Consider the following 8,215-nt stretch of genomic DNA (forward strand, 5'->3'; position numbering starts at 1 on the left):
CATGTTGTGAGGCGAGATTCCAAAGGCTAAACGTGAGAGGCTGCAGGGTCGACTCAGAGAGGTCTATGCATGTGAGAGGCTGAAAGCAAGGTCGACTCGGAGCGGTCTATGCATCGGGCGCGCTTGGGGCGACTACCAGTGCCAACCCCTTATCCCGCGACGCTGTCCGACAAAGAGAACGTTCCAAGGCGGCAGAGGAGGTTACCAGCCGAAGGATGCAGTAGCAATAACAGGTATAGTTCCGCGGCGGCCGAGAAGACTCACCGCATAGGAATCGGGATGCGAGGCGAGGGATGCGGCGGGAAGGCCCCGACGGCTAAACGGAAGAGGCTGCAGGGCCGCCTCGGAATGGTCCAAGCATCGGATGCGATTGGGACGACTACCAGTGCCAACCCCTTATCCCGCGATGCGTCCGATACACAGATAGTTCCAAGGCGGCCGAGGAGCCTCACCGCATATCAATCGGGGTGCGAGGCGAGGGATGGGGCGGGAAGGCCCCAACGGCTAGACGGAAGAGGCTTCAGGGCCACCTCGGAATGGTCCAAGCATCGGACGCGCTTGGGGCGACTGCCAGTGCCAACCCCTTATCCCGCGATGCGTCCGATACACAGATGGTTCCAAGGCGGCCGAGGAGCCTCACCGCATAGCAATCGGGGGTGCGAGGCGAGGGATGGGGCGGGAAGGCCCCAACGGCTAGACGGAAGAGGCTTCAGGGCCGCCTAGGAATGGTCCAAGCATCGGACACGCTTGGGGCGACTACCAGTGACAGCCCCCTATCCCGCGATGCGTCCGATACGAAGATGGTTCCAAGGCGGGCCGAGGAGCCTCACCGCATAGCAATCGGGGTGCGAGGTGGGGGATGCGGCGAGATGGCCCCAACGGCTAGACGGAAGAGGCCACAGGGCCGCGTCGGAATAGTCCAAGCATCGGACGCGCTTGGGGCGACTACCAGTGACAACCCCTTATCCCGCGATGCGTCCGATACGAAGATAGTTCCAAGGCGGCCGAGGAGCCTCACCGCATAGCAATCGGGGTGCGAGGTGGGGGATGCGGCGAGATGGCCCCAACGGCTAGACGGAAGAGGCTGCAGGGCCGCCTCGGAATAGTCCAAGCATCGGACGCGCTTGGGGCCACTACCAGTGACAACCCCTTATCCCGCGATGCGTCCGATACGAAGATAGTTCCAAGGCGGCCGAAGAGCCTCACCGCATAGCAATCGGGGTGCGAGGTGGGGGATGCGGCGAGATGGCCCCAACGGCTAGACGGAAGAGGCCACAGGGCCGCCTCGGAATAGTCCAAGCATCGGACGCGCTTGGGGCGACTACCAGTGACAACCCCTTATCCCGCGATGCGTCCGATACGAAGATAGTTCCCAGGCGGCCGAGGAGCCTCACCGCATAGCAATCGGGGTGCGAGGCGAGGGATGCGGCGAGATGGCCCCAAAGGCTAGACGGAAGAGGCTGCAGGGCTGCCTCGGAATAGTCCAAGCATCGGACGCGCTTGGGGCGACTACCACTGCCAACCCCTTATCCCGCGATGCGTCCGATACACAGATAGTTCCGAGGCGGCCGAGGAGGTGGGGGATGCAGCGAGATGGCCCCAACGGCTAGACGGAAGAGGCTGCAGGGCCGCCTCGGAATAGTCCAAGCATCGGACGCGCTTGGGGCGACTACCAGTGACAACCCCTTATCCCGCGATGCGTCCGATACACAGATAGTTCCGAGGCGGCCAAGGAGCCTCACCGCATAGCAATCGTGGTGCGAGGTGGGGGATGCGGCGAGATGGCCCCAACGGCTAGACGGAAGAGGCTGCAGGGCCGCCTCGGAATGGTCCAAGCATCGGATGCGCTTGGGGCGACTACCACTGCCAACCCCTTATCCCGCGATGCGTCCGATACACAGATAGTTCCAAGGCGGCCGAGGAGCCTCACAGCATAGCAATCAGGGTGCGAGGCGAGGGATGCGGCGAGAAAGCCCCAACGGCTAGAGGGAAGAGGCTTCAGGTCCGCCTCGGAATGGTCCAAGCATCGGACGCGCTTGGGGCGACTACCAGTGACAACCCCTTATCCCGCGACGCGTCCGATACACAGATAGTTCCAAGGCGGCCGAGGAGCCTCACCGCATAGCAATCGGGGTGCGAGGCGAGGGATGCGGCGAGAAGGACCCAACGGCTACACGGAAGAGGCTTCGGGGCCGCCTCGGAATGGTCCAAGCATCGGACGCGCTTGGGGCGACTACCAGTGACAACCCCTTATCCCACGACGCGTCCGATACACAGATAGTTCCAAGGCGGCCGAGGAGCCTCACCGCATAGCAATCGGGGTGCGAGGCGAGGGATGCGGCGAGAACGACCCAACGGCTACACGGAAGAGGCTTCGGGGCCGCCTCGGAATGGTCCAAGCATCGGACGCGCTTGGGGCGACTACCAGTGACAACCCCTTATCCCGCGACGCGTCCGATACACAGATAGTTCCAAGGCGGCCGAGGAGCCTCACCGCATAGCAATCGGGGTGCGAGGCGAGGGATGCGGCGAGAAGGACCCAACGGCTAGACGGAAGAGGCTTCGGGTCCGCCTCGGAATGGTCCAAGCATCGGACGCGCTTGGGGCGACTACCAGTGACAACCCCTTATCCCGCGACGCGTCCGATACACAGATAGTTCCAAGGCGGCCGAGGAGCCTCACCGCATAGCAATCGGGGTGCGAGGCGAGGGATGCGGCGAGAAGGACCCAACGGCTAGACGGAAGAGGCTTCGGGTCCGCCTCGGAATGGTCCAAGCATCGGACGCGCTTGGGGCGACTACCAGTGACAACCCCTTATCCCGCGACGCGTCCGATACACAGATAGTTCCAAGGCGGCCGAGGAGCCTCACCGCATAGCAATCGGGGTGCGAGGCGAGGGATGCGGCGAGAAGGACCCAACGGCTAGACGGAAGAGGCTTCGGGTCCGCCTCGGAATGGTCCAAGCATCGGACGCGCTTGGGGCGACTACCAGTGACAACCCCTTATCCCGCGACGCGTCCGATACACAGATAGTTCCGAGGCGGCCGAGGAGCCTCACCGCATAGCAATCGGGGTGCGAGGCGAAGGATGCGGCGAGAAGGACCCAACGGCTAGACGGAAGAGGCTTCGGGTCCGCCTCGGAATGGTCCAAGCATCGGACGCGCTTGGGGCGACTACCAGTGACAACCCCTTATCCCGCGACGCGTCCGATACACAGATAGTTCCAAGGCGGCCGAGGAGCCTCACCGCATAGCAATCGGGGTGCGAGGCGAGGGATGCGGCGAGAAGGACCCAACGGCTAGACGGAAGAGGCTTCAGGGCCGCCTCGGAATGGTCCAAGCATCGAACGCGCTTGGGGCGACTACCAGTGACAACCCCTTATCCCGCGACGCGTCCGATACACAGATAGTTCCGAGGCGGCCGAGGAGCCTCACCGCATAGCAATCGGGGTGCGAGGCGAGGGATGCGGCGAGAAGGACCCAACGGCTAGACGGAAGAGGCTTCAGGGCCGCCTCGGAATGGTCCAAGCATCGGACGCGCTTGGGGCGACTACCAGTGACAACCCCTTATCCCGCGACGCGTCCGATACACAGATAGTTCCGAGGCGGCCGAGGAGCCTCACCGCATAGCAATCGGGGTGCGAGGCGAGGGATGCGGCGAGAAGGACCCAACGGCTAGACGGAAGAGGCTTCAGGGCCGCCTCGGAATGGTCCAAGCATCGGACGCGCTTGGGGCGACTACCAATGACAACCCCTTATCCCGCGACGCGTCCGATACACAGATAGTTCCGAGGCGGCCGAGGAGCCTCACCGCATAGCAATCGGGGTGCGAGGCGAGGGATGCGGCGAGAAGGACCCAACGGCTAGACGGAAGAGGCTTCAGGGCCGCCTCGGAATGGTCCAAGCATCGGACGCGCTTGGGGCGACTACCAGTGACAACCCCTTATCCCGCGACGCGTCCGATACACAGATAGTTCCGAGGCGGCCGAGGAGCCTCACCGCATAGCAATCGGGGTGCGAGGCGAGGGATGCGGCGAGAAGGACCCAACGGCTAGACGGAAGAGGCTTCAGGGCCGCCTCGGAATGGTCCAAGCATCGGACGCGCTTGGGGCGACTACCGTTGCCAACCCCTTATCCCGCGATGCGTCTGATACACAGATAGTTCCGAGGCGGCCGAGGAGCCTCACCGCATAGCAATCGGGTTGCGAGGCAGATTATTGGGAAGGGAACCCCCTGGGATGCGGCTCAAGCAGTGCCCAAAGGGACTGGAATGCGGAATCACATCGAGAGACCCAAATGCTATACGAGGGCTCAAATCGAATTATCGATTTGGCCACGACATGGACGCATCGGAACGACTACCTTTGCCGAACCACTCGCAATTGCATCCATACCGAAACCAATAGACATTTCCGTTAGAGCCCTCGCATAGCATTCGGGAATCTCGCATGCCCCTCTAAATCGACCAATGCTGGCGCTCAATGAAAATCCGAGCGCTACCACCGTTCGAGCGCCAGCATTGGTCGAGTTAGAGGGGCACGGGGGAGAATGCTCCAGTCAACACCTCCCCTATATAAGTTATTTGTCCGATTCTCGCACAACCGTAGTCTGCCTCGTCGAATCAAACAACGGTCCCAGATTCCGACTTCCGTTCCGTAGAGACCCAAAAGCTAGATGGAGGCTCGCAAGAAAGAGAGTCGGCGCATAGCAATCGGGTTTCTCGAACGTTTAGGGACCGAGCTCACTTGCGGATAGGGCAAAATCCGCCAAGCAACCCAAAAGCTAGACGGGGGCTCGAATCGAATCGCCTAGGCGGCCACAACAACGACGTGTTGGATCGACTACCAGTGCCAAACCATTCAGCAAGACTAGTCTGTGTCGAGGCCGGATAGAGATTCTCAGAGAGCGCCCGCATAGCATTTAGGAGACCTGCCGCGTCCCTCACACTCGACAAATGGTGGTGCACGTTTATAAATCCGAGCGATCCCAACCCTTTCAAGCACCAACATCGGTCGAGATAGAGGGGCACGGAGGGGGCTGCGTGAGACAACACAGTCCCCTATATAAGTTATTTGTCCGATTCTCACACATCCGAAGAATGGTCATCAAATCGGACAACAGCCCAAACTTCCGACTTCCGTCCCAGAAAGCCCAAGAGCTATCTAAAACGTTCATGGCCGGAACTCGATCGCGGCTATACCAGTCCGCCAAGCAACCCAAAAGCTAGACTGGAGCTCTAGTCGAATCACCTCTGTGGCCATTGCAAGGACGTGTTGGAGCGACTACCATTGCCGAACCATTCCGCAGGTCGAGTCCATACCAAGGCCGCATAGAGATTCACGATGAGCTCCTGCATAGCAATCAGGAGACTTGCCGTGTCCATCACAATCGATAAATCCTGGTGCAAGATTTTTGCATCCGAGCGCTCCAACCAGTCGAGCACCAGCATCAATCGACATAAACGGGCACGGGGGGAGGATGCTCGAGAACACTACCTCCCCTATATAAGTTATTTGTCCGATTCTCAAGCAGCCGAAGTCTGGTCATCGAATCGGGTCAAAGACCACAACTTCCGACTTTACCCACAATGCAAGTCATCGAATCGAACATCGGCCCCCGAGTCGGACTCCATGCGTATGTCAGGTCATCGGACCCAAATTCCGCCTTCCTGCGCATGGCGGGCCATCAATATCAACTCGGTCATCGGACCCAAACTCCGCCTTTTTGCGTATGGCACGCCTTCAAATCGGTCATCGGACCCAAATTCCGCCTTCCTGTGCATGGCGGGCCATCAACATCAACTCGGTCATCGGACCCAAATTCCGCCTTTCTGCGCATGGCACGCCATCAACTCGGTCATCGGACCCAAATTCCGCCTTCCTGCGCATGGCAGGTCATCGGACACAAATTCAGACCTCGCCAATATGCCTACGTATCGAATCGGTCATCGGACCCAACTTCCGACTTCATCCATACTGTAGGGTCTTTGAGGTTGGCGCGGTGCGCTCAACCCAGGGAGTCGACCCATCGAAGCATACACCTCCCCTATATAAGCTATTTGTCCGATTCCCACACCTGTGTAGTTTGCACCTCTGACCAGGACATCGACCCCAACTTCCGAACTCGACTGCAACGACGGCACCAGCGCCTTGGTGCGCACCTTGCGACGCACAGTCCCAACATTCGCCTTCCTGCACATGGCAGGTCATCGGACCCAAATTCCGACCTCGCGAGTATGCCTACATATCGAATCGGTCATCGGACCCAACTTCCGACTTCATCCATACCGTAGGGTCTTTGAGGTTGGCGCGGTGCGCTCAACCCGGGGAGTCGACCCAACGAAGCATACACCTCCCCTATATAAGCTATTTGTCCGATTCCCACACCTGTGTAGTTTGCACCTCCGATCAAGACATCGACCCCAACTTCCGAACTCGCCTCCAACGACCGAACCAGCGCCTTGGTGCGCACCTTGCAACGCACAGTGCCAACATTCGCCTTCCTGCACGTGGCAGGTCATCGGACCCAAATTCCGACCTCGCGAGTATGCCTACATATCGAATCGGTCATCGGACCCAACTTCCGACTTCATCCATACCGTAGGGTCTTTGAGGTTGGCGCGGTGCGCTCAACCCGGGGAGTCGACCCAACGAAGCATACACCTCCCCTATATAAGCTATTTGTCCGATTCCCACACCTGTGTAGCTTGCACCTCCGATCAGGACATCGACCCCAACTTCCGAACTCGACTAAAAAGACCGCACCAGCGCCTTGGTGTGCACCTTGCAACGCACAGTGTCAACATTCGCCTTCCTGCACATGGCAGGTCATCGGACCCAAATTCCGACCTCATGAGCATACCTACTAATCGAATCGGTCATCGGACCCAACTTCCGACTTCATCCATACCGTAGGGTCTTTGAGGTTGGCGCGGTGCGCTCAACCTGGGGAGTCGACCCATCGAAGCATACACCTCCCCTATATAAGCTATTTGTCCGATTCCGACACCTGTGTAGTTTGCACCTCCGCTCAGGACATCGACCCCAACTTCCGAACTCGCCTGCAACGACCGAACCAGCGCCTTGGTGCGCACCAAAAGTGCGCACTTTTGGAGGGCACTTTTGTGCGCTCCAAAGGTGCGCACTTTTGGAGGGCACTTTTCTGCGCTCCAAAGGTGCGCACTTTTGGAGGGCACTTTTTGGAGGGCACTTTTCTGCGCTCCAAAGGTGCGCACTTTTGGAGGGCACTTTTTGGAGGGCACTTTTCTGCGCTCCAAAGGTGCGCACTTTTGGAGGGCACTTTTTGGAGGGCACTTTTCTGCGCTCCAAAGGTGCGCACTTTTGGAGGGCACTTTTTGGAGGGCACTTTTCTGCGCTCCAAAGGTGCGCACTTTTGGAGGGCACTTTTTGGAGGGCACTTTTCTGCGCTCCAAAGGTGCGCACTTTTGGAGGGCACTTTTTGGAGGGCACTTTTCTGCGCTCCAAAGGTGCGCACTTTTGGAGGGCACTTTTTGGAGGGCACTTTTCTGCGCTCCAAAGGTGCGCACTTTTGGAGGGCACTTTTTGGAGGGCACTTTTCTGCGCTCCAAAGGTGCGCACTTTTGGAGGGCACTTTTTGGAGGGCACTTTTCTGCGCTCCAAAGGTGCGCACTTTTGGAGGGCACTTTTTGGAGGGCACTTTTCTGCGCTCCAAAGGTGCGCACTTTTGGAGGGCACTTTTTGGAGGGCACTTTTCTGCGCTCCAAAGGTGCGCACTTTTGGAGGGCACTTTTGTGCACTCCAAAGGTGCGCACTTTTGGAGGGCACTTTTCCTGTGCTCCAAAGGTGCACACCTAGGTGAGCACCTTCGACCACACCTTGTAGCACACCAAACTCTGACTTTCGACTTCATCCGCAATGCAGGGTCTTTGAGGTTGGCGCAATGCGCACAACCAGGGGAGTCGACCCATCAAACCCAACACCTCCCCTATATAAGCTATTTGTCTGATTCTCATACATGCGTAGCCTGCAGGAGCAATTAGGACATCGACCCCAACTTTCGGCTTCTAAACGAAAACAAGGTCTTTGAGGTTGGTGTAATGCGAACAACTAGGGGAGTCAACCCATCAAACCCAACACCTCCCCTATATAAGCTATTTGTCTGATTCTCATACATGTGTAGTCTACAGGAGCAATTAGGACATCGACCCCAACTTTTGACTTCTTAACGAAAACAAG

Source organism: Cryptomeria japonica, unplaced genomic scaffold (genome assembly GCF_030272615.1).
Source record: "Cryptomeria japonica unplaced genomic scaffold, Sugi_1.0 HiC_scaffold_73, whole genome shotgun sequence".
In the NCBI taxonomy this organism is placed as follows: Eukaryota; Viridiplantae; Streptophyta; class Pinopsida; order Cupressales; family Cupressaceae; genus Cryptomeria; species Cryptomeria japonica.